Source organism: Canis lupus, chromosome 33, assembly GCF_048164855.1.
Source record: "Canis lupus baileyi chromosome 33, mCanLup2.hap1, whole genome shotgun sequence".
NCBI classification, from domain to species: domain Eukaryota; kingdom Metazoa; phylum Chordata; class Mammalia; order Carnivora; family Canidae; genus Canis; species Canis lupus.
The window spans coordinates 17,941,371-17,968,971 of NC_132870.1; the positions used below are offsets into that span (position 1 = coordinate 17,941,371).

At 36.7% G+C, this 27,601-nt stretch overlaps 1 protein-coding gene across 16 annotated transcripts in view; it reads left to right on the forward strand.

Annotated features, from left to right (window-relative positions):
- BMPR1B (bone morphogenetic protein receptor type 1B) overlaps positions 1-27,601 on the forward strand; it is a 393,829-nt gene that overhangs the window by 300,902 nt on the left and 65,326 nt on the right. The window contains exon 1 of one of the 16 annotated variants that reach the window (XM_072810287.1): positions 23,787-23,897. The exons of 14 other annotated variants lie outside the window; for them this stretch is intronic. The gene's annotated coding sequence lies outside the window, so the exon portion shown is untranslated. Of the gene's footprint in view, positions 1-23,786; positions 23,898-27,601 lie in introns of those variants that run through there. One more of the 16 variants, XM_072810280.1, reaches the window with a different exon arrangement.

The following is a 27,601-nucleotide window of genomic DNA, read 5'->3' on the forward strand; positions in this document are numbered from 1 at the left end:
GAATCTATTCGTTTGCTTATGAACCTTTATCATGAACTTTCCCTATGAGATTAAAAGATTGTCTTGGGGGAAAGAGAGCATGCCTGTAGTCCAGGAGGCCTCATGCCTGAATCAGAGGTGACCATTACTTTTCTACTTGTTAATGTAGCAGAAATTCCTTTCCTGTCATGGGGTTAGAGTGGTTGGGAAATTGCCCACACTGACAAGCCCTTCTCAGATAGGAGGAACTCATAGTCATAACAAAAACATTTTCCCAGAATATTGTTTCATGCTTCTCCCACTCAGGGCCATGACCATCATTAGGGCGGGGAAAAAGACCTCAGGACCTTGAGGTTTGTACATCAGAGTGTTAATAACAAGTGATGTTAGAGCTAGTTCAGGGTAAGTTGGACTATAGTTGGGGCAGCATTCAAACACAGTTGAAATACAGTTGCCCTGTAGAGTGCAGGTTAAGGAAAAGTTCTTTCTTCTTTAGAGCCCATAAATGTAAGGGCGATTGGAATAGTTTAAACAAAATCAAAGGGTGAGAAGTTTGTGTGGGGAAGGGGAAATTAGCCCACCAAAACCAAATTGTGACTGGGTAGTGGTTTTCACATTCTGGTCCCTGCCTTAGCATTACGTGGGAACCTATTGGAAATGTAAATTTTGGGGTCCTACCCTGGATATGCTGAATCATAAAGCTCAGGGGATGGATCCAGAAATCTGTGTTTCCACAAGCTTTCCAGGTTGTGTAGCTAAAGTTTGAGAACCACTGGACTAAATTGTGTTGCTTTTCAATGCCAGGTAGGTAAACTTGAACTTTCTTCCACCTGCAGTAGAGACTCCTGGATGATTGGTGAGCAGAGTTATGGAAGGGTGAGCGTTTTAGTTAGGTGGTACAGTCTTTTACCTTACTTTTCTAGTAAAGGGATTTTAGTTTAGGAAAGTATAAAAATGCCACACTGTTTGGTGATCTCTCATTTAATCCACACATTTCAAGGGTATATTGGTTTCTACTTTCTTATACCTTAATATGAAGGTTGTTTAATGACTTAATAGAACTTGGAAGTTTCAGACAAGTGATTTTTATTCACTGAGAATCACAGAATGATGCTCTCTCTTGTATGCCAGTATCTTCCCTAAACTTAGAACATTCTGCGGATTTAATAGGACCTAGGGTACTCTTAAATCCCGAAGATATTATCCAAATAATTTCAGAAAATGGCTGAGGGCATTCCCTGGGTCACTTTACTGTGTAATTCTTTCCCAAGTATGTTTTGCATTTTAAGTGTTTTCATTTTTTCTCTTAATCTCGTTATGTATCAGTAACACATGATGTGTTGGCATCTTCTGGAATAACACATTTGTTCCAAGTGAGAAGGACTAGGTTTAGAAAATCTAGTTGGCCAAGAAGTTTACCCATCAGAAACCTATATTGAATCTAAAACTAATGTGCTCACATTTTCCATCAGAATTAAAATGGAGTGAAGCCAAGAAGGTACTATGAGAAGTTTGCTGGTCTCTACCCATTGTTTGAATAGCATTAACTAAATATATCATTTAGTCCTGTAGATAACAGACACGTTGAAAAAGAACTTTTACCTGTATGTCTGACATGGGGCCAACCACATAAAATCAGATTATACCTCTCCTCCTTAAGAGTCATTAAGATTTAAGATTGTCTAGAAGAAGTTTCTTTTACTTTCAGATGGTATTAGGTTTAAATGGAAAATTGGTATTAAAATGCAATAGGCATTTTTACTCTTTAGCAACTTAATCCTAAAATATATCCTAGAACATATTCGACTTAGGTCTTGTCTAGGAGTTAGCTAACTGGGAAAAAGCAGTAGCCTTTTTGATATGAATCAGAAAAACTGATTTTAATTGTTGACCTGCTACTAAATATGATGTGACTTTGGACATAACTTTCATTATTGTTTCAGAGGATGAGGTGGTATATTAAAATATTGAAATAGTTAATACGGAAAGATGGTTTGAGGCATGGATATTATATCTTTATTTTTTATTTTATTTTATTTTTCTTAAGATTATCTATCTATCTATCTATCTATCTATCTATTTATTCATTCATTCATAGAGACAGAGAGAGAGAGAGGCAGAGACACAGGCAGAGGGAGAAGCAGGCATCATACAGAGAGCCCAACGTGGGACTCGATCCAGGATCTCCAGGATCATGCCCTGGGCTGCAGGTGGTGCTAAACCGCTGCGCCACCGGGGCTGCCCAGATATTATATCTTTAAAATGAACATATAATGACTTGGAGAAGCCATTAACTTATTCCTCATATGTCATACTCAGTACATTGCACACTCAGTATCTTCCAGTGTTGTCATGTGCTCTGTGAGCTCATGGATATGTTCTCTGGTCACATTCTGGAGGGGAGACAGACAAATTCAGAGAATACTTTGGGAACAGATAGATGACTGAAAGGAGGTAGCAACTGAGTCGGCAACTAAAGGTTAATAAGGAGTAATCTGGTTAAGGAAAGGCAGTAAGCACCTTCCAGACAGAGAGACCCAAGATGACCCAAATCCCAGAGACAGAAGGAGGACATGGCGCAGCTGGAGGACAGCCGAGTTTAGTGTTGAGTGCGGAGTTGGAGGTGAGGGGCAGTGAGTGGCTACTTTGAAATTGTAAGCAGGGGACAGAAGATGAGGGTGTGTGTGGACAGACTAAGAAGCACGTACTTCTTCCAGTGTACATCTGTGACTGGTTTTGAAGGAGGAAGTCACATCATCACATGTCCCATTGTCTTCCCTTTCAGTCAATGGCAGTTCCATCCTTATGGTCAATTAACACAAGACCTTTGGTATTGTCCTTAGCTTTCCTTTATCTCTCACATGAAACATGCAGTCCATGTGACAGTTATTTTAATAACATCTGTGTTGTGCACCCCCTGGACCGCTTGAGAATCCTCTTGGGACTACCCCTCATCCTGCTCCAGTTGCAGCAGCCAGTTCCACGAAGGCATTGCCCTGCTCTCTCAAGGTGGATCTGGATACTGTCTTACGTCTCAGCCTCTTGCCTTGCAGCCTCTTTGATATAGCATGTGAGACAGTGGTAGCAGCCATTCTGCACAACTGGCAAGGACGGGGCAGATAGCTGCCATGGGGGGGCCAGAGTGACCAATGAAGGGATAGGAATTGAGAGAGAAGCACTTCTTTGTTCCCCAGGATGGATACAGTGAAACTCATGTCAGAATACTCTTTGAGGGGGTGAACTACATGACTCATCCTCAAACTGCCGTTTGTTTGTTTGTTTTTTTCCTTCCCTGTTTCATAGTCCAGGTCATGTATGCCTGCTTCCTGGGATGACATTCCCAAATAAATACTTCTGTGAACACAGTTGTCTGAGGTTTTACTTTTCCTGGGAAACTAAGGTGGTAATGGTACCGTCAGAATCTGTCTTCAGTCAGACCACTGTCCAATCACCTCCACTATACCAGCCATCAAACCACAATCAGTACTTGTCTTAATCAATACAGCCATTTTCTAACTGGCTTGCTACTTCTATTTTTTCCCTTTGTGGTCTGTTCTTGGGACAGCAGGTAGAGTAAGAGTTTCCCCCAACAAGAAGTCTTCCTCTCAGATCTGCCCTCATTTCCTCTCTGGCCTCACTTGCCACTAGTGTTCTCAGTGCTGGATAAGCTGGCACCTGTTGTTCCTCAAGGACTCGGGGTGCACTCCTACCTCTGGGCTCTTGCTTGCTCTTTCCTCTGTTTGGAGCACTCTTGCACCATAGCTCACTCTCTGTACCTTTCCCTTCTCAAAAATTACTTCTGCAGTGACGAAATGCTGACCATCCACTTAAAAATAACAACGCACTCCCAGCATATTCTGCCCCTTTTCCCTGCCTTATTTCTCTCCGTAGCACCTAGCACAATTGATATCCTTTCAGGTTTGTTTTGCTTACTCTCTCTTTTCCTCTGGTAACTATAAGTTTTGTTGGGGCAGGGGATTGTATTGGTTTCTTTCTACTGCTCCATTCTTGGGCCTACCACAGAGCCTCGATACAACTACTGTGTTAAGCAAGTGAATGAATACATATTTTAGAAAATGTAATTTTGGGGGCACCTGGGCGGATCAGTCAGTTAAGCATCTACCTTTGGCTCAGATCATGATCCCAGAGTCCTGGGATGGAGTCTTGCTTCAGGCTTCCTGCTCAGCGGGGAGTCTGTTTTTCCCTCTGTCTTCCACTTGTGTTCTCTCTTTCTCTCTCTCTCTCTCTGTTAAACAAATAAAAATCTTTAAAAAATAAAATTCTGGCTGTAAAGATGGTTGAAGGAAAGTAGGATAGGGAACAGAGATGAGGAGCTTATTGCAGACAGCCAGGTAAGAAATGATGAGGGCCATGTTTGTCTTCTTTTAACAGTATCAGTGGAGAGTTAAGGAAATATTACAGAAAAATTAGAAGAGTAAAATGACTGTGTTGTTGATGGATTGGGTTTGGTGGATAAGAGAGAGGGAAGCCTCAAGGCAGAGTCTTGGGTTTTTGGTTTTAGCAGCTGGAAGGATGGTGATTCTATTCATCAGAGAGATGCTGAAGGGGGAGCAGATAGGGTGATAGTGTAAGAGGCTTCAGGAAGGAGGAAGGAGAACTTCAGATTTAAGTACATTGAGTTTGGTGTATCAGCAAGACTGCTTTGCATGAAATGATAGAGACCCAGGAGTCTGGTGACTGCAGACTAAAGCTCAGCAAAGGAGACTTGGGGTAACTAGAGCTTAGTAAGAGAGTTGTACCTTGAGGTAGTGACCTCACAAAAATCAAACATGGAAAAATCATATATTACTGTGTTCCCATATGAGCAGAGGAGTTCTTAACTGTTGTCACGATGTTTTTTCTTGACTATTTTGGAAAAAATTAGAGAAAACCTTGGAAAAAGAGAGGAAAAAACCCTCTTTGAATCATTTTTGTTGGCACATTTCAAAAGAAAGAAAAAGGCATTTATCTTAGGATGAAGTGTCTGAGTACCTCTGGAGTACAAAGAATTTACCTTTAGCTTGTCCTGGCCAGCCTCAAACTCTGTATTTTACTTTCACAGCCATCTTCTTTTATTGCAAACATGTTGAAGTACTTTTTTCCCCCTTTATTCACCGGAAATGAGTAAGTTCTTTAGTAAAACATCCAGAATACATGTAATAAAAAAATGTCTAGATGTTTCAAGTAAGATTTCTGGTATATGTTTGTCTATTTAGTAATATAAATTTTAAGTGGGTATACTCTTCACCGACATTTTTCACGTATTTTGAAGCTTAGAGTTTTGCCAATAGTTTTTATACCTCTGGTGATTTTTGTTACCTTATTTAGTAGAGAGATGAGTGTTTTGAACTCGTCTTCAACCTAGAAGTTTATTAAACAATTTGATTTCCCAATGGGCCAACACTATTGGAAAAGATTACTATATAGAAACCTCTAGGCCAGTAGATGATAAGAGATGGGAAAGATACTGCCCACGGAAATTTATAGAAATGAAAACAAAATCATGTTGTCTGATCTGTGATCATCCCACAGTTGGTGAATGCACCTCAGCTTTGGATGAAATCTTGTTATTTGAATTTAATCCTTGCTATTTAATCTCATGTTGACGCTTTGCATTACACTGATAAGATGTTAATGATCTCATAGTCTTAGCTTGCATTGGATACTCACCAGAGTATCCAATTGGATACTCACAGAGACATTAGGGGTTCCCCTGCCTGAGTTGCTGTCATTGAGCATGGATTCTGAATGCATACATGAGCTCTAAACTATGTTGCTGACAGTGAGATTATAATTCTTCGTTAGCTGGAAGAAATTGTGAGAACCACAATTTGAGGACCTAAGATTACTTCATATTTAATTAAAAGAACCTTCTATATTTACTTAAAAGAAGCCTGGGTATTTAAAGAATCATTGAAAACTAATAATAACTGTATTAGGGCTCTCTATAGACATAGGACCAAGTCCCAAGATGTGTACTTGGCAAGCTGGAGACCCAGTAGAGCCAGTGGTGTAGTTCCCATCTAAAGGCTGGGCAGGCTTGAGATCTGGAAAGAGCTGATGTTTCACTTTGAATTTGCATGCAGGAAAAACCTGTCTCAGCCCAAAGACAGGAAGAATTCTTTTTTGTTGCGGGTGGGGGGGAGTCAATTCCTTTGTCCTATTTAGGTCTTCAACTAATTGGGTGAGGCCCATTCCCATAAGAGAGGGCAATCTGCTTCATACAGTCTGTCAATGTAAATGTTAAGCTTATCCCAAAACACCCTCATGGAAATACCAGTATAATGTTTGACCAAATATCTGGGCACTCTGTGACCCTGTCAAGTTGGCACATAAAATTAAGCATCACAATAATTTTATTTTTAAAAGATTTTACTTATTTATTCATGAGAGACACAGGGAGAGAGGCAGAGACACAGGCAGAGGGAGAAATAGGCTTCCTGTGGGGAACCCGATGCAGGACTCAATCCCAGGACCCCCAGGATCACTCCCTGAGCTGAAGGCAGACACTCACCCACTAAGCCACCCAGGCATCCCAACCATCGCAATAATTTATTTTAAATCTATTCAAATTCATTTTATAAATAAGCATTTTAAGCATAGCTTTGTGGATTCAGCATAAGGTAAGAAATTTTGAGTATCTAAAATAGAATATAGGAGGCAGATGATCCTTAATAAGACCAAAAAATCAAGAAAAAAAAAAAAGTTTTTTCAGTGTTTACATTCTTCACCAAGACATTTTTCATGTATATTGAAGCAATCTGCATGGGACTAAAATTAAGTTTCTTATTCTGAACTTTGAATTATTAGACATTAAGAAAAGCATATACTTGCTTTTTCTCTTTTATTCCTTTTTTTATCTGTTTATATCACAATATGTATTCATCATTAAGGTGGTAGTATAATCATAAAGTAATGAGCCAATATAAACTTAATCTATTAAAATCAATCATCTGGTAGATGTCACAAAAATATTCTCTCTTGTTTGCTTCTGAGTTGCATTGTTATATTTTTCTATTATAATTGTGAGCTGTTTTGTGCTGTTTCTGAATTCAGGCACTATAATATGTTTCTGTTTCCTGGACATGGAAGGTTAACAAAGTTTTGATTTTATTTTTTTATTTGAAAAGGCATGAGCATCCTTATAAACAAAATTATTTAGCCACAGAGTGTAGCTTATTAGATAGATTCTTACAGGCAGGTAAGGACTCTTTCCTACCTGCACCAAATCCTACCCAGATTTCAGGGAGTTAGAAATACAAGGCAATTGGGAAACCATTTTAAGATTTGATAAGTGTATTTGTATTATTTTGACATTGTAGGGTCAAGTACAAAACAAAAATCTGATTTTTTTTAATTAAAAACTTAAAAAAAATTTAAATAATTAAGTAATTCTGAATTTGGCTTATATTGGATATTATAAGAACTATGGAATCCATTAAATAAACATTCTAATTTTCTCAATATTGTTTTATTTTCTCCAAATGTGACTCTTGTGTCTCTTATTTATGGTTGTAAGATAATGACAAAGTCATGCCTTTCATAATACATAGACAACATGGAGAGACCTTTCCAGAAAGCTATGTGTATCTCTCCTGGTTGAGGACATAAAAATACTAACAGAAAAGGGGAAAAATTGTTGCTGTACCTCTGGAAATAGCAGACATATTTTTTCTTCTTTTTATAGGTACTTTTTTAGCCTGCTTCAGTGAATCAGATGTGGTGGGTTTTGGAGAGATTTGTTCTCTGTGAGTTAATATTTGACTTGCCAAGCTGTTTGTATTTCCCAAGCTGACCTTGGGAACTCTGGCATTGCCATGATACCTGGTGGTCATCTCCCTGCTTTGGCACCAATGAAGTATTTGAGGCTGTGGCTTTATCAGGAGGAATCTGTGGATAATATCCCTGATTACTGTGTAGGATTGATGTAAAATACAACATTTCAGCAAATGCTTTCTTTGAAGACTCACATCCAATGTGAAAATCTTCTTCTTTTTTTTTTTTTTTTTTTTAATGAAGAAGGTTTGTGGCACTTTCATAATAGCTGGGCCTGCCCTGTTGATTTAGATCAAAATCATTTCCTCCCATCATCATAGCCGTTTTACTGTTCAGTGGTGCAGAAGGCAGCGTGAAGAGTTGGTGAAATGTTTTGGATCATTCAGAAGTGGATGAATGATAAAAATGGAAATATCTCCAACAGAGGTGAAGCCCTGGAGAACCTCTTATAAAAGCAAAAATAAAAGTATTTCTACACTAAGAATTTTTTTTTTAAGTTTTCTAATGATGTGAACTATTTGGATAAACATCTAATACAAAACCGAATGTTTACAGTTCCACTTACTCTTTCTGCATGCACATTCCACTTTGGAGTCTTAACTGTTTTTTCTTTTAGCTTTTAGGAAAAGGAAACACAACTTCTCTTGATGTTTAATGAATATTTATGAGGTCCTTTGACAATCAAGGACTCATTAATATTCACTTTAGAAGAAAAGAGTTAAAAACATTTTTAAGGCCAAAGCAGAATGTGGTGGCAATGAGAAACTCCCATCTCTCATTGTTGTGAACTGTCAAGTCAGAAACAGTCTGCAAAGGAGCTCAGATTAAAAAAAAGAAAAAAAGATTCTAGGTAGTAGTTTGAAAATAATAGACTTCCTTGATTTTTTGCACATTGACTTTTGTATTGACTGTTGTCTTGGTGAGTGATTTTTGGCTTGTTTTTTTCTGAAGATACTTGGAAACTCTGCTTTTATATGTCACATAATGTGTAGAACAGGTTCTGGAGTCAGACTTTGCGTGTTTAAATTTCAGTTTCAACTCTTGTTAACTTTATGACCTCGAGCAAGTTTTCAGTGCCTCAGTTTCTGCATAGTAATTTGGGGGTGGGGGTGGGGCGGGAAATGGTGCTGCAGGACTCATTAGCTTGTTAGACAAAGCACCTGAGTCAATGCATGAAAAACACTTAGAATGGTGCCTGGCACAGCGGTTTTCTTGGACTTGAGAAATCTTTCCTTTCAATTTACACTTCTTTGGCCCTTGTTTTAGGGCCTTTGGAAAGGTCTTTGTTTCCCTCTGGCTGAGGTGTGGTACAAAGGAATAGTTAGTGAATGAATCCTCATGTCTGATGGGTAGAGTAGTATTTTAGCTTTCTTTTTTACTTCAGGTTTTCTCCATTCTTTATTCCCAGCACCCCAACGCTCTATGTTGGGCCACGTCCAACATAGCTTCCACTTATCTTGGACCGCAGCTATTCTCCTGGTCCCGATATGACCCACAGAGTATAAGAATGCCTAAATAATGGGTTGCCTGGGCGGCTCAGCAGCTGAGTGCCTGCCTTCAGCCCAGGGCATGATCCTAGGGTCCTGGGGTCCACGGGATCAAGTCCCATGTCGGGCTCCCTGCATGGAGCCTGCTTCTCCCTCTGCCTGTGTCTCTGCCTTTCTCTCTCTCTCTCTCTGTCTCTCATTAATATATAAATAAAATCTTAAAAAAAAATGTCTAAATATATATTCACTCACTTTCAAAAGTGCAGTCTTTCTTGAATGAGAAATCCCTCAATTTAACAAGGTTTTTGAAGCGAGAGCTGTTAGGCAATTTTTGCTGTTACTCCATATAAATCATTGTTATTTGGTAATATAGAAATAAGGAAATATATGGTCATGAAATCAAATAGTGGCTGCGAAAGTTACCTGCCTGCTCATCATGATTTTATATATGAAATAGAAGTATGTGTTGAGATGAGCAGAGAAGTACTAAAGAATCAATCCACCTATTTCTCTTTCTGTGAGGCTTAACACTTGCAGATGTAAGCACTGACCTGGAAGCCAAACCCTGGTACTTCTACTGATAAACATATTCCTCTAAAGAACATCTCACTTATTCTTAAGTAATTTACCATCCTACTTTGCTTACTATAGGTCATAAGATTAAATTTGTCTTTGTGAACTGCTGAGTTGCTGCTAGTTATCTCAAAACTTATCTTTAAGTCAAGCCTCATAAATTTAATAATAATTAGTCATAGTTACCACTGGAATTTTTACTGCTTTTCACCATCTGCTTTTCTCAGTATATGCAGTGTGTTAGATTTATTTCACAGTAATTGAGTAAACTTTCACTTCTAATAATTACTTTCTGTGGAAAAGCGATTGATATATTTATGATTTTTGAGAAGATGATGGTAATCTTCTATGATTTATTCTTCAGTTTTTTAGATGCATCATAGGGAGGCTTTATTTCCACTTGTTATATGTGCACAATACAGTATTAGTAATGACCTTGATATTGGATTATAATCCTTTTACCATTTAATAACTGTTGTGTATTTGGGTATTTCCTCCTAGTTTTGATTGTTCTTAAATTTGTCTTTTTAATTCTTAACCATCCAGTCCTCATTTTGGAGTGCAAATTCTAGCTTAGAGAGCACAATTAATTATTTCTATATTTTCCAAGGAGACACTCAGTACTCAGTACTGATGAGTCTGCTGCTTGCTGTATGCCATAATAAGGCTCTTGTCTCCTGGCTCAGCATATTCTGTAGGTTGCTTCTCTGATCCAGCCACTCTCACAACCCCAAAGTCCATTTGCTTTCTAGTTGTCGACACTAGGACCTAAGGGGTCAGCGTTGTTAAATTTTCTAATGCAAAGAGAGAAAGAAGAAGAGACACAGATGTTGAACTATGAATGTCTTGTAACTGTAAAGCAAGCTTAATTGTTTTGTGCAAATAGCAGAATGTTTGGAAGCATTCAGAAAGGTTTCCTAAGTTGTGTACAGAAAGGGAAATGTTCAGTGAATGGGCTTATCTCTTCCCAAGAGTCTTACCCTTAATTTATTACCCTCATTTCATTGTATATGTAGTAAAATTTCAGGATGAACTGATGCTTTGCGTGGAGAGATGAGCTTCTTTCATGTTCTGCAGGAATCCATTCTGACTTTATTAGCCATATACTCTAGAAAGGTCTTATAGTTAGCTTGTCTTTTAGTCCATTATTATAATGGTTATATTTGCTCATATAAGCTACTTAGAAAAGTTAGAAAGTAAGATAGTTTTTTTTAAAAATGCAATTTTTTACTTACAAAATGTGTTTCAAAGATTTGTGAAAACTAAGATCAGAGTTGGATAAAAAATGAGCCAGTTAGCATCACATAATGAAATTCTTGGTCACAAGTTTCAGCCGATAGTAATATAGAAATTGTTCATACTTAAATGGGACAAATTCTGCTTAAGGAACTGTTGTAACCATTTTATATATATGAATGAACAAATACTGTTATTATCCTCATTTTACAAATGAGGAAATGGAGATTCTTGGGGATAAATTGTCTGAGGTCACACAATCATTTAAATTAATAGTCATTTGAGTGACTTATAAGTAAATTATACTACTTGTTGGTGATAGTTAATAGGCCCAGAGTATATGTGCAACTATTATCCTAGATAGAATAAAATATATAACATGGTGAATCTCCATGGAAACATCAGAAAAATGTGTATATATTCCTGATTGGGTAATGTAATATAGATGGTGAAGGCAAATGACATTGTTACAGGCAGAAAGAATATTATGAGCTAAGGCTTGGGAATATGAAAAACATGGTGAACATGGTTAGAGTAAGATATGGACAGAGAGTAGACCATGAGAGGAGCTAAGGCTGGGAAGATAGGTTGGGTCAATTCATGAAGAACCTTGAATGCCTTCCTAACAACTTTAGAACTATTAGAGCTTTTGCTTACTTTGTTTTAGCTTTTTGGTTTTGCAAATTCGTGCATGTGTGTTGTTATTTTTAGAAGGCAGAAGCGGTGCCAATAATGGATTATAGAAGTGGGAGAGAGATCAGAGAGTACTAAGGTAGTACTGATTAGAGACAGATATAAAGGAGATAGAAAGGAGGGGCTCCAGCCAATAGCTCCTACTTTGCCATAAGGGAGCATGGCAGACTTAGAAAAACCTGTTCTTGCTGCTGGGGGAAAAAAATCAAAGCAATTCATACCTGCTGGTGGTGATGAGAAGTAATCCGCCTCCTCCTCCTCCTCTTCCTCATTATTATTGTTGTTGTTGTTAGTTGTTGTAATTTTTATTAAGTGATTTGGGTAAAGCAGTTATGTGGAGTAGTGAAAATCTCAGCTCAGCCTTAAGACCTTAATTCTGAGCCTCAGTCATGTAAAATGGGAATAATTGTACCTGCCTTGCTGGGCTCTGATAAGAATTACATGAAAACAGGTGAAAGCTCTTGGAACACTATTTCACTTTTAGTAAGTACTCAGTAAATAGAAGTTGTATTTCTTTCATTTGTCAGTTATTTCAACCATTATTTATTTGTGTGAAGCTTACAAAGCACGTGATGATAGCCTTTGTAGCCAGAGAAGGGTTAATTGACAAGCCATTTTCTACAATTTTTAGACGTCTTCATGCATTTTAAAGTGAGTGTCCATATTACATATATATTCTTTTAACTCTTTTCCTACTAAAAGACAGGAAATTAGAGTCCAGTGAAGTTATATAACTGGCTTTACATGATTATATATCAATGGAAGAATTGAGGTAAATGATTAAAAATAGGCCCATTTTAAAACTTCATTAACACTTTATGTGGATATTATGGAATGCTTATGTGTATAATTTCTGGATCTAATACACACATATATGTTCATGTAAGTATCTTGCAAAGTTTAAGATGTTATGAGGGTATAGGATATTGCTGGAAAGTAGTAGCTAATATTTCCTAGCAGTTAGTGATAACATGTAAAGTGGATTGAATACAGCATACAAGGCATGCTATTTTAAAGATACATTTATGGAAAGTGCTTTGAAGGTAAAGTTGATATGACATATTAAACAACCCAAAATATGAATAAATAATATTGGTCTAATTTGCATGATACATAGTGTTCTGTAGTGTCGTTTCCTTGAACAGTGCCACATTTATTTATCAGTACCAGCAGGAGCCATGATAATGAAATTTCCACATGTCTTTTCTTCTAAATAGTGAAATCATTTCATAAAACAAATTACAAAGTGGCTAAAATTGACCAAAAATTGGCAATATGAATTAGTAGAAGTAGTTATTACCAGTGATGAATACCAGTAGCTCTATCATACTCTAGAAAACTAGATTTGTGTATGTATATTTCTTAACTAATGTTTAAATTGGTGGATTCTGGTAGTGGCTTCATACCTTATGTAGTTAGAGAAAGGTGTATACTTCTCTGTGTTACAAACCTCACAATCTTTACACAAGTTTGAAGCCTGAATTTCTGTAAAATGAAGTGAACTAACATTTATTTTGGGGGCATTTACTCTGTCTCACTCCCTGGGCCTTTTGTGCTAAGTGCTTTATGTAGTACTTCACTTAATCTTAGCATCAGCCATGTGAGAAGTAGACATTATTATGCCTCTTTTCAAGATGGAAAAATGGAGGTCTAGAGAAACTAATGTATTTGCCCAAAGGCATACAGCTAATTAGTCAAGCTGGGCATTGTCTCCAGCCATGTGCTCTCTTCTGTAAATGCTGTCTGGATTACACTGAAATTAGAGACATTGTTCAGAACCTTCCTCTCGAATCCATGTTCCAGTGTTACACTCATTAACCTAAAATATAATGTAGTTGAATTGGCCCACTCAATATCTGTGTTTGAGTTGAAAATTTTATGGCTAGGGAACAAAAGGAATGTCAGAAAAACTCAGCTGAATTTTTGCATTTTTAAAAAACATTTATTTATTTATTTATTTATTCATGAGAGACACAGAGAGAGAGGCAAAGACACGGGCTGAGGGAGAAGCAGACTCCCCAGAGGGAGCCTGATGCAGGACTCTGTCCCAGACCCTGGGATAAAGACCTGAGCCGAAGGCAGGCACCCAACTGCTGAGCCACCCAGGTGTCCCTGCATTTTGCTTTAAATTTTATTTTTTTAAAGATTTTATTTATGTATTTCTTTGAGAGAGAGAGTGGGCATGAACTGGGGGGTGGGGAGGTGCCACAGAGGGAGAAGCAGACTCCCGGATGAGCAAGGAGCCCAATGCAGGGCTCTACCCCAGGACTGCAGAATCTTGACTTGAGCCGAAGGCAGCCACTTAACTGACTGAGTCACCCAGGCACCTCTGTTTTCAATTTTAGAAAGGGGAGATTTTACCAAATAACAATCACGATAGAACACACACACACCTGAGATAACATCATTAGTAGAAATATGTGTGAGATAATCGTGTTTATATATTCTCTCATATTAGATGACCCTTGAAACTTCTGTGATACAGTATTTGTTTTACGCACCTAATTAACAGAATTTATTGCATGCCTGCGAGGAGCCTCACGCTATACTAGCTGGTGAGGATGTTGTGGTTAACCAATGAGATATAACTTATTCTTGTGCAATTTATATTCTGGATGAAATATTCTAAATATTTCACCTGTGTGTGAAATAATAGCACATATAAGACCTCATATTGGAAAGATACTTTTGGAGTTTTTCCATATAATATTTGTAGGTAGGGGGAAAAAGCTCTGCTAAGCTATTTCTTCTTTAAGACCTTTATATGATATAATATCTCTGACTTTTCTTAATTCAGAATTGGCTTTTTCTGCAGCATGAAGGAAAAACTGATCGTGTTTGGAGATCAAGACTTAAACTAAGTTAAAATCAAGGCATAAACGTAGTGAAAGTTAGAAAATGTGTTTCCTTCTAGTCAACCTTTCAGTGTTTGCATATGAAAAAGAAAAAAAAAAAACCTACACAGCAGAAACAGAAAAGACTGCCTGGGATAGCTGAGAACCAAAAATCAAAGCAAACAAACAAAAATCAACCAAGACTAATTAGTGCCACATTTGGAAAATGCTTTTTCTCTTTTTAATTACTTTTCTGAGAACATGAACCTTCTGTATCTGTTTGTTTTACTCTGATTCTAATGAATTGTTTCTTCTGAAGAGTTTGTCAACATTTCATAACTGGCAGCATTTAAGTGGTACTAGGTCAGTTAAGGTTCTGTACTCTAATTGTGCCATTTAGAGACCAATTAAAAGCATTAAAGCATACATTTGCATTAATAATTGCTTTCACAGGTATTTGATATACATAATACTTTTGTGAGCAACCTAGTGTCCATGTGAAAAGCTCTCTTTAGATCTCAAAAGGATTCAGTGATTACATGTTCTAATTTTTTCTTTTAAAAATCATCTTATCGGGGATCCCTGGGTGGCACAGCGGTTTGGCACCTGCCTTTGGCCCAGGGCGCGATCCTGGAGACCCGGGATCGAATCCCACGTCGGGCTCCTGGTGCATGGAGCCTGCTTCTCCCTCTGCCTGTGTCTCTGCCTCTCTCTCTCTCTCTCTCTCTCTCTCTGTGACTATCATAAATAAATAAAAATAAAAAAAAATAAAAATAAAAATAAAAATCATCTTATACCACCATCCTTAAAATCTCCTAATTTATCTTTATCTCCTAATCTCCTAATTTACATATATATGTCATCCAGTACTATGTATATATATATAGTTGGTCATCCAGTACAGCTGTTCTCAAAGTATGATTTGCAAGCATAACAATATGTGTATACATTATAATATATTTTCAATATATTATATATATTGAAATATATATATTTCAATATAATATATTACAAAAGAAATAGTGAATAGAACTGCTGGTAGAATCTAAGCATAAATCAACACAAGGCACCGAACTATATTCTTATATTCTTCATTGCCAAGTACTCATCGTAAAAATGAGCCCCCAAACCATCCAGCCAATGAAACACCAAGCCAGCCAACCAAATAAACAGCCACTCAGCCAACCAAACACCAAAGAAAGAAAGCTAGCTTCATCTAATATCCTGAATGAAGTAGTAAAAATTATTAATTTTATTAAGTTCCAACCTTTGAGTAAATGTCTTTTTAATATTCGGTGTGACAAAATGAGGCATATATAATGAAATTCTTCAGCATATTGAAGATTAATGATTACTTTGAGACTTTTTTCACGAAACAATTTTTTACTGGGAAGGACAAACTATGATTATTTAGATGTATTTGCAGACCTGTTCTCAGAAATGAATGAAATGAGTCTTATGTTAATTCAAGGAAAACAAATGACAGTATTTATTCCTAACAATAAAACTCAAACTTTCAAAGAAAAATTAGGATCTTGGAAAGCTTGCATCTACAGAACTGATCTCCCTAGCTGGGTGAATCAAGATTTTTTCATCAGTCAGTGCCCATGTTTCATATTCATGTATATGTAAAAAATCCATTCAAAGTATGCAAATATATGAGTTAAATTCCATTATATATCTATCTCTCTATATATCTACTATCACATAGCTGCTAATGAAAACAAAAACAAATGAGAAAGACAGAAGGTTATGGTAAGGCCATAACCTATAACTACCGGCTGATATTCATTGCTTCTGTTGGTAACAAAATTACCAATATATTTTTTTCAGGCCAAGGAACTCAGTACATGTTAGCAATTTAGCTGGAGTGATTTAAAAAGGATGAAAGAGGGGAGACTTAGTACCATGTTCAAGCAAAAAGAACTGGAGGTGTTTGGACCAGGAAAGTGCTTATGACAGTCAAGGTCAGATAACCCATCTTCACCAAGCAGACGGATAAGATTTCAGGATAACACTCATGTTTTGGGTAATTTTTAAAGAGGAAGATATAGTACTATACTGTGCGTGCTGATGCTTCCTCTCTTCACCTACAACCAACCCAAAGATACCTTATGGAGAATGGAATTGAGGTTTGGTACCATCACTCTTGTTATGTTTATTCCTTTCTGCCTTTCTTCATAATTTGTTCCCATTTTATTATTACTAAGTAGAATTTAAAACAAGCTTAATCAATGAAGTTATTAGTATTCTGTGTCAGCATAAAATTCAGCCTTTACTTAAATACAGTTTATGTAAATAGTAAGCTCAAGGAAATGAAAGTTATTTCCAGAATACTCTGTTAGTTTTAATTTTGGAAATTCATGACTGCTGTTCAGTTTTGGCTGTTTATCCTGTTGTTGCCTCCCTTTCCCTAATATGGCATAGTCTCCTTTTAGTCTACTCAAATCCCTTTCTCTGTAGACTCAGGAATACAGACTCACAAGCATAAATAAATTTTATGTATGTAATATTCCCTCAATATGTAAATGTAAGTGTCAACCTTAAAATCTGCCCGAAATTAGGTGGGTAACATCAGGAATATCCATATTTACATACAAATCCAGTATATAAAGATCTATGTACTCAGTTGTGAATGGTTTCCTGTGTGGATAGCCAGGCAGGCTTGGATTTATTTTTATTCCTCATATCCATGACTAGTTATGACCTTGGGCAATGGGAGGTCATATGTCCTTTTCCCAGATTCTTTATCAGGTAAGGATAGAGTTGGAAATAGGTAGAGGTATTACATGTTTGCATATTTTGGCCACCAGAGCAACCAACCAGAGCTTCTTGCTGCACATGATTCTTTTCTTTAGAAATACCTGTTATCATTCTCTTGCTCATCCAGGGAATGCAGTCATGGGAAAAGTAGTCACTGTGTGGCACTGCTATACTATGGTATTGACTCAGGGTCATTTGCTTCACACTAAATTTCTAACCTAGACAAGTGTGCTTTGGCTGAGTCTTTTCTAGAGATCTAATTCATTCATCGGTATTCCTTACACAAACATGTCCAGAGAACCTGTGTTTACTATTTAAGCCTTATTGGTAAATCATCACTGTGCTGTTTTTTTAAACAAACCAGTTTGGACATTCTGGAGACTTCCAAGTCTGTAGCATAGCTAAGGTTATAGAAATCATGATTCTTAACACCTGTGTGGAGTCTAATTATCCTGTTACACTTGAGACTTGTCCTAGTATAAGAGTTGGTGCTTGGTTACATGTTTTGTATATAAGTTACTACGTTTTGATATAAAGGCACACGATAAACATGTCAAGTTTTCCTTTCGAGGTTTTTTTTTTTTCCCCCTTTCTTTACAGTATACTCATTTTTCTTTTTGTCCTGAGACCTTTCTTCAGCTGGATTGATCTCAGCTGGGAAATCTACTCTTTGCTCATAACCTGGAAAGGAACGTATGAAGGCAAACCATTTTCCATGAGAGACTATGGTTCTGGCCGTGCACCTGGGTGTGTGAGAAGAGATGAGGTCCAGCAAATAGTGGGGTAGCTCCCCTGATGAGACAAGCAAGGATGAAAGCTCATAAGCATTGAGGGGGACTTGTTGAGTGGAGGGGGTGAAACAGGGACATTTCACACCTGGTGTTTCCTATCTTTCCGGTGGGCATGGGAAAGAAGAAAGGAGACGTCTGGGTCTTTAAGAATATTGAACTTTTTGAAAAGCCATTGGGGGTTAGGAGACAAAAAATGAGAAAGGAAATCAGAAAAGGATCTCAGGTCAAAAAGCATATCCTGCACATATACGCAGTAAACAGAGCCCTGCTCCTGTTGCCCCGTGCATTATGGAATATCACTGGTGAAGGCCTCTGTGTTTGCTGCTCCTAAGAGAGTAAAGCTGAGAAACTTGACATAGATAGATATGAAAGATGTAAATAAATCTCTAAGCCGCTACCCATGCTACAGCCGAAGGTGAGTGCCACGGTGCACCCTGCAGAGCAAGATCTCTTGTTCAGGGCGGGAGCCTTTAGGCACTTGGTGGTAGGCTGAGAAGAAGAAGAAAGAAAAAAAATGTTTTAAATGTTTTGGGTTTTTGATCCTTAGCTGAGGGGGTTATTCAGTAGTGAGACATGTTTGAGGTTTGGAAAATACTAGGAACGTTTGGCAGGAAGAGACCGGTTTGGGGGCAATAATTTGTACTTGTGGTCCTCACTATGGATGTGTGTGTGTGTGTGTGTGTGTCTGTGTGTGTGTGTGAGAGAGAGAGAGAGAGAGAGAAAGAGAGAGATGAGGAAGGGTTATATAAATACTAAATCTTTTGAATGTTAATATGATTGACAGTGAATTTTAAAATCGAAATTGATGTGATTATTCTGAAGCATTAATAAATGTAATCAGAAATCTGTGACTATTGGGTCATTTTACAGGTAGGCAGAATTTTTCCAGTCTTGACTGGAACCTAGTCATTAATGGCAAGAATATTCTTCTGATCACTTCTTTTTTTAAAATTAAGAATGTGTCATGCTTAAGTCCCTGTTTGTGTTTAAGAGAGGTTTTGAATGACTAGGCACATGATTTTTTTTAGCAAAAGCACTGGTAGTTTCAGATGTGAAATACCACTGCCATCTTTCTGTTTCAGGCTTGTTACAGCCACAGTGAAAGTATAGCATGGTTTTCCCAAGGCCCAGTGGCCACCCATGTGAGCTAGTTATTCTTAAGCATTTGTCACTGATATCCTAAAATTTATGTTTTTTGCAGGTTGTCATAGTTTTCATGATACGACAAAAACTTATGTGTGTTGATGTTGAATATTTTATTGTCACTGAACCCGTTGTATTGTGAGTGAAAGTAGAACAGAAGAAGTGACATTGGAGAAAAGATTAAAGGTTTCCTAAGAGGTGGTGGAAAGTTTGCTGTTGCTAGCAGAGATGCTTTTGAACAATACTGCTAAGGAATAGATCTAATGAGATTTGGGATGTTTTTTAAAATTAGTCAGCATTAGTGTAATCTTCCTTCAAGGAGCGTTGGTAATGCCCACAAGAATGTGTTGGTGGAGGGATCAGATTCCAGGCTAACCTTCAGTGGCTTTCAGTAGTTGACATAACACACACCTGTGTGTTCTCTTCCCTGACCTCAGAATTGTTTTGAAAAGCTTCTGACATCTGGGAGTGTGAAAAAGAGCAGATTTTGATTTGTTTTCTGACAAGTAGGAAAAATAAGTTCTAAATGCAGTCTTTTACCTGTGTAGTGTACGGTACTTGAAGTAAGGGCCTTGATTTATCTTCAGTCCTGGTCAGCTTAGAATCCAGGGTTCCATGATAGAGAAGTGTTTTTCTTGAAGCATTTCAACATGCTGGAGGTAGAAATGTGTATATATATTTACGTAAAGATGTAAATAAATGAAAAATAGCACTGAGGTTGTGTTTCTTTTTCTCAGGAAGAGTCATTTAGAAATTACCTCTCCAAATAAATTGTTTGTGAGTAGGAATAGTGCTGACAAAGAAAACTGACTCGTTCATCTTTACCTTTTTTATAGTGATAGGTAAAGCTCTCCTTGATAAACATACATTTGCTCAATTTTTACCATGAATGCTGTCACTTAAGGGAAAATCTCTATTGAGTATCAGTAAATTTACTTTGAACTTGAACCACACTGCAGTAACTGGTAACTGAATCAATTGGCCTTTTTAAATATATGATATATATATTTTTATATTTATAGTATAAAATCAAATGGGATCCTAGATTGATTCTTATTAAATTCACAGAGTTTTCTTCTCAAAATTAAGCTTCACTTGGTTTGGCCTCAGCAGCTTATTTCTTGCAATCTATTTAATTGAGTAGCTTCTGCTGTTTATCCTAAAATGCAGATAAATGGCTTTCAGCACACTGTTTATAGTTTAATAGTTCCTGAAGTGAGTCAACATTATCTGCTAGCGTCTACATGTCATAACTAATGATCTTTCTGCTTAGACTTTCTTGCTAGTGAGGAGACACCAAACTCAACAAAGGCTAGAGACTCGCACAGTTGGGGGTGGGGGTGGGTGGATTGTTTGGGATGGCGCCTATTGGAAGAGGCTTTCTTTCCCCCTTATTGGTATGAAATTGGAAGAGCAGTGTTACCTTTACCACAATTTTAGCGTGTACGAAAGCTGTGACAAAGTGCTGTATTCCAAAGGCTGGGGTGAAACTATTGTAGGAAGTAGCTGTTAGAGGGATTTGTTTTTTTTTTTTTTTTTCAGATCCTCTATCTAACTAATAATTAGCACAAGTTTAATACTTTTCCGGTCAGGCTGTTTCATTTGATGATAGAGAATAGGAGTCACCAGCACTTTTTCATATTACTATCAAGTAGCTACTGTGATTTTAGTGATGAAAGCAAATATTTTTTGTCAGGGAAGATGGAAAGTAAATAAATAACCTTAATTGTTAAGTAATCATTTATTGTAAGTAGGGTCTATTCATTCTGAAAGATCGCCATGCTCTTTCCTTAGGGAAAAGACAAAACAAAACAATGAACCAGTATAAGACTTTGTGCCTAGTGAGGATCCACAGGCCTGATGACCATAATTGTTAGAGTTGAAAAGTTTTACCAATCTCGAACTCATTGAATAATAAGAAGTCTTGCCTCCTCGACTGAATTATTTTCTGTGTTTTCAGATGAAGAATAGGACATTCTGTTGGTAAACACAGAGACTAGTTTCTTAATAGTTGAAATACCAACTCTTACATTTTGGTAAAATGTTTTGGTTGATCTCATATATACTCTTTGTGAATGTGGGCAACTTTCTAACTAAACTATCTAATTAAGAGAGCCACTGTTCTTTGCTCCTACCATTCTAGTTTCACTAGTCTTGGGGAGCATTTTGGTAATTTAAATAGAACATGAGAAGTACAGATTTCTTACCTTCTTATACTGACTCTAAACTTTAAGATCATATACCCAACTTGTCAAAGTATTTCAGTGCAGAGATGTAACACACACGGATACATCTCCCTTATGTTGATGTGATTTAAAATACAGAAACATCTGAAGGAAGGGTTTATGAGAGGTAATTATTTTTCATGTAGCATCCTTGGATTCACGTTGTTTATTCTTTTTTTGGTTGTTTGTGTGCCATGAGACTCCGTACTGATAACTATTTGAAGGAGGAGGAAGGAAACATTTTGGCCTTAGAATATAATGTGTGGGTATGTACATTTTTAGCATAAATGAGGAGATACAAATTGGGTAAAGAAATACAAAGGAAGAAAATTTAAAGATAAGGTCAGTTAGGCTTTTCAAAGTCTGGGCCACTGAGTCTACTAGGCTTTATACAATTAAAAATCAAAAATAATAAAATCGCTTTTAGAGAATGTTTTGAAAACTGAAGCCATTTGTTTATCAAAAGAGGGACAGCTTGAGCAGTATCAGGCCAGAATGTTCCGATGTGTGCCATACTCAGATTTAAGATAACACAATCATTATAATAACATAGCCTCAGTTCAAATCTTTCCTCAGTGTTTCTGCCCAAAAGTCAACAAGATTGTCCTTTGGCAACCTCATTCCTATAAATCAAAGCAGAGCAGATGGTGGTTCAAAATCTCAGCGTTATTTTAATGGCCAATTAAGTATAATTTTAGAAGAAAAAAATTTTTCATCTTAAAATATCAAAAGTCTGTTATGTTCCTAGTCATGTACATACCCAGGACCAAATTCAAACATCTTGTTTTATTTCGGATGCACAAACTGAATTATGGGAATAGTTAGGAGAAGGTTAATATGACATGTTATGGCATACCTCCTCAATTTTGGTCCTTCAGCTGGCCTCAGAGTGTTACTTGGACCGCTAAAGGCACTGTTATCTCTAACCCCAAATTCTGAATCTAAATTATATGACTTGTCAAATTCTGATTAGAGAGGATGTTTTTATGGACACAGGAATTTTTTTTTATTCTATTGTTCCTAACTCCATATATCATATGGAATTTTTCTAATATTTTTTTGTAAACTGCTGGGCTTAGTAGGTAATTAGTATGTCTCAATGGAAAAAATAAAATATTAAACATTTTCTTTAATGTATATACTTAAATTTTATTTACATTTTGAAATGGATATATTTTCTTCATCTCTTTTTTGTGTTTATACATGAATTTTTTGTTTTTATTTTTTAACCATCTGCTATTAAAAAGGATATCTGTTTTCTTTGGTAAGGTTTTAGATTATTTATTTAAAATGGCACAGATACTAGCCTGGGGGCCAGATGGTTTTGTGTTTATATAGAGTGTAAAAGGAAACGGAGTCCAGGCCTTGGTGTGAGTGAATGGTCAGCAGCCCTTTTATGACTAAAGAATGAGAACAACAACTGAAAGTATTCTATTCCACCGTCCGCTCCTAGATTTTACAGCTCCTGAGCATAGTGGCCATTTTTTCTTCATCTCTGTGAAATCACTGTGCCATGTAGACACCCTTGTGAATGATACATATGTCTTAAATAATTTGGACTTGCTAGTAATTTTATGCTGGGTAAAATAAATATTTTATGCTGGCTTAGCCATACATGACAAATAGGTTAGTTATGTCTCAAATACAGATTTTATATAAAAAATTTCAGTAAGTCAAATGATATGGTGAATTTAATAAAAAAGAAACAATTAATGGCAATCATTGGGTTTTTAGTTTTCCCAACATTTTGAGAGGTTCCAAATTATAAGAGGAGTTTGACTTTGAGGTTTGGTAAATGTCTTTAGAGAAAGATTTCAAAATGTTTATGTGGCCAATCAGTTTGTGAAGTTTTGCTTATTTTAAAATAAACTTAAGAATTGCACCTTAAAAAAAAGAATTGCACATTTAAGTCCCATTCTGAATGTCAGAAGAGTAACATCAAAAATAGATTTCTAGATATTTAAATATCCTATTTTTTCTGCTTGCTTATAATCAGAGGCAGCTTCTAGCCATCTGGAAATGATATATAATACACTGTGGTAAGTGACTTTTTTTCTTTTCTTTCTTTTTATTTATTTTTTTGATTCTAAGGTTTCCTTTCTCTTTTACCTTTCCACTGTCATATGCCATGTATCCTGAACATAGCTCAATGCCTGACTGGAATAATCTCTCTTGCCAGCTTATAATCAAAGGGAGGACTGAAAAAACAGCTGAGCTGTATTAGGCAACCACAGTCTGGACTGCATTTCTTAACTGCTGAATAACACATCACAGGTGCAGGATTAGTGCTGCCTATGGTGCTGGTCTTTTTAGTGGAAACCCCTAGCAATTCTGTTCCTCCTCATGTCTCATCCTAGAGAACCTGGCAACGATCTATCAAGCGTACAGAAATCAAAAGTGAGTAGTGGGAGAAGCTTTATATCTTAGAGTCTGTTTTTGCCCTCCAGAAAGTGTCTGCAGGACCAGTTAAGCCAATTCTGGCACACACAAAAAAAATGATAGAACTTAATCTTTCTTGGCGTAGAGGATGGAATAGAGTAGTTCAGGAGGTTCAAAAATTTTATGCACAAAAATCACATGTCAGGAAAATACAATTTAGCTTAGCTGCCCCAGGAGTGTATGATTTAGGTTACTTTTGAACCACTAAAACTTTTACATACATTTTGTGCTGTGTCTGTTGGAGTGGGTGTGTGTGTTTACCCTTACACGTTTTCCAGCACTGGCGTGGTTAGAATCAGTGTGGCTGTGTGAAGTCCTTGTGCTGTAATTTAATTGTTCATAGTTTTTGACATCAGGAATTCTTCTGCTCTGACACGTAACTCTAAATTTGTAGGTTGTAAAAGTCAAGGTTGCTTTCTTCCAGATGGAGTTTTTAAAAAGTGCAAAAATATGCTAAAAGTATTAATTATTCAGCTAAATATTAGCACAGATGAATGTTTTGAAAATATAGTTCCTGAGTCACTTACTTTTGATCAAGGAGGTCATAGATTACTTTTACAAGGTAAAGTATATACTCAGAAATGAAGACCAGTGTATTTTAGTAATTCTTGTCAGTTTTGATATCGATCTTAGAGGACGTTGTTATGAAGCATAACATATAAATGTAAGCAAAGCAATGTATATAGTACTGAAGTTTTTGAACAGTTGTTTCTTTACAGTTTTACTCTTAAAACTATGAGGGCTTTTTAGTGTTCAGATTTTTAGTACATTTTGTTGTTGGTTACCATGACTCCATATTGTTCCACCTGAGATAAATCTTTAAAGTTATTGGTGATGACAGTAGTTGATAATAGTGTATTCTAAGTTAAGATTTAAAAAGAATATGTATGGTCTATACGTTTTATGCCTCACTCAAATATTTAAACATTTGAAATAGTGATGTATTTGTAGGTCAATATGTATCTTCACTCAGGTGTCCTTTAACGAGGATCCAATTCGAGGTTACAGAAAGGATTAGAAGCAAAGAGATTCTAAATGCTTTCCAGGTTTCTCCTTTGGGGAAAAAGAAGAGGATGAACATTGTGATGTGGTTTTTGCTCTGTCTGCCTTCATGGTCACTTTTCTCCTTTACGGATAGGAGTCTGTTCAAAGTAGTTTTACACATCGAGCTGTCTTGGAGTGCAAGTTTTGGTGTGGTGGCAAGTTAAGCATCTACTGTGATTAGCCTCAGAATTCTGTGAAGCAGAGCATTGGTAGGATTCACTGAATAAAACCATAACTCCTGGTGTGGAAATCTGCCAAGTCCAAGTTGATTCTCTTCCCTGAATGTCACAGGGACTGTGATTCAGTTTCTTTGCCAACAATATGTATTTAAACAGAGATAAAGTAAAGAGATACTTTTAATTCTTAAACTATCCTATCACCTCTGATGTTATTTTATTGATAGAGTTTTTTTTGATGTTAGATTATTTTTAAACGTAGTCGTTACTTATCTAGTTCATTACTTCTTATATTGATACTTTAATTAAGATACCTTTAACCATGTTGTATTTTTGAGTATTTTCAAAGGTTTTTAATTTATTTGAATATTTTGTTTGCATTTCTCTAAATTCAAAAGCATATTAAGAGCCGAGGGAAAAGCCGGCTGCTGCTTTACCTTTAAAGAGTATACATGTGGGGGCACCTGGGTGGTTCAGTGGTTGAGCGTCTGCCTTTGGCTCAGGTCTGGATCTGGGGGTCCTGGGATCCAGTCCCACATCAGGCTCCCTGCCGTGAGCCTGCTTCTCCCTTTGCCTATGTCTCTGCCTCTCTCACTTTGTGTCTTTCATGAATAAATAAATGAAATCTAAAAAAAAAAAATAGTATACATGTGATGTCCAAAGAACTATATTCAGTCATAATCACTTACTGTATTTCCTCAGGCTCGTAACTCTACCTTAGTTACATACAAAACAAATAAATGTAAATGTATATGTTGTCTGTTCACATTTATGTAATATTTCATCCTTTCATGATTTGCTCCAGTCATAATCTAGCATCCCATAAAGTAAAAATACTTGAATGATTGAAGCTTTCACTTTTTATCCAGATGTTTTGGGATCTCTTGGCAGGGTTTTTATGACGTAAAATGTTGAAAACATGATTATCCTATAGGGTCTGAGTGATGTGGTAATGTGGATGTGTGAGTGTGGTGAAAAGAGAAACAATTGCCAGTAAATGTTTCCATAAATATTTTTCCATAAAAGCCTTAGTTTCTGTAGAGAGCCAACACATCTCTAACATTTTTAAACTAATGTGTTTTCTTTAACCTGCTCAATAGTGTCAACAATAAACCACTGAAATGAAAATCTGCCAGTATCCCAGGTTTTTTGTGCTTATGTTTTCTGTTAAAGATAGTGGTTCATTACTGCCACCCATAGTAATCTTCCCTCCTGTGCACTCCTACCTAGGACTGACTTATATTTGACAATTATATGTGGCATCATGACATCTATTTGATTGTTTTCATATAGTGCTTTTTGGTGTTCCATATGTAGTTGATTTGTCTCACTATGTTCCACGTGTAGTTGATTTGTCTCACAAGCAAGATTGTTATTTTATTGGGGGCACTTCCAGTGCTCTGGACCATTGTGTTATTTGGATGGAATTGACTTAATGATTATTTGCTAAATAAAATAATGCACAACAAGAAAAAAAAAATAGTTAACAGTGTATTAGTTGGCCTTGCACAAACTTGCAATGTTTCTTGAAAACCCCAAGCTCTGTATTTTATAGACTTTTTGCTCACAATGATGAATCTAGAAAGAAAGAGAAACTAAAAGTAAGTAAAATGAAGCAAAAGAAAGGGGAATCGAAGAGGAACGGAGTGAGGATGAAAGGATGGGGAGAGAAGAAACAGAAAAATAGAAAATGTAGGAGATGAAGGAGTAAGGGAAAGGAATGAAAAAAATTGAGGTAGTGAAAGAAAAATCACAAAAATTGAATAGTAAGCTTAAGCAGCACAGCAAATAACAGTGATTAGCAAGTATCACTCTTTCTACTTGCAAGGAACCATGGCAGGTCTTTGCTTGGAGTAATATTTCCTTCAGGTCTCACATCAAATCAGTGAGTGCTGCCACTCCCTGCATCTTGTGTAGGGAAGGTGAAGTGATTTGCAGAGGACACAGAGCAGGGGAAAACTGAGCTGAGGCTTGAACGATTTTGACTGCTTTTTCCTGTATCTTGGTCAAGTCTGAGTCCGCTGCTTGTTGACCATACCTGATACTGATTTCTCATCTGACATTTCATCCCCCTCCATAGCATGGCCAGGAACTTACCACAGAATCTTAACCTCAGTCCCTCTCTCATCTGACTTCTGAGACTCTTGAAGGAGAAAGATTCATGAGGTTCAAGAGACAGTCTACTCTTCCTCTAAATAATGTGATTTCACTTTGGCATTTTGAATCTGAATTTTATTTGTATTTTGTTACTTTTTAAGAATTTAGGCAAATATCCCAACTTTTTATTAATGATTGGGTTCCATTTTGTTCATATATATTTTTTCTAAGTTATTGTTGTAGACAACGTAGAAAATTTATCTGAAAATGGTTTGTATAACAAAAGAGGGTTGGTTAGGCAATGAAAATTGAGGTTGGATCTTTGAACTCAATAAACTTATTAAA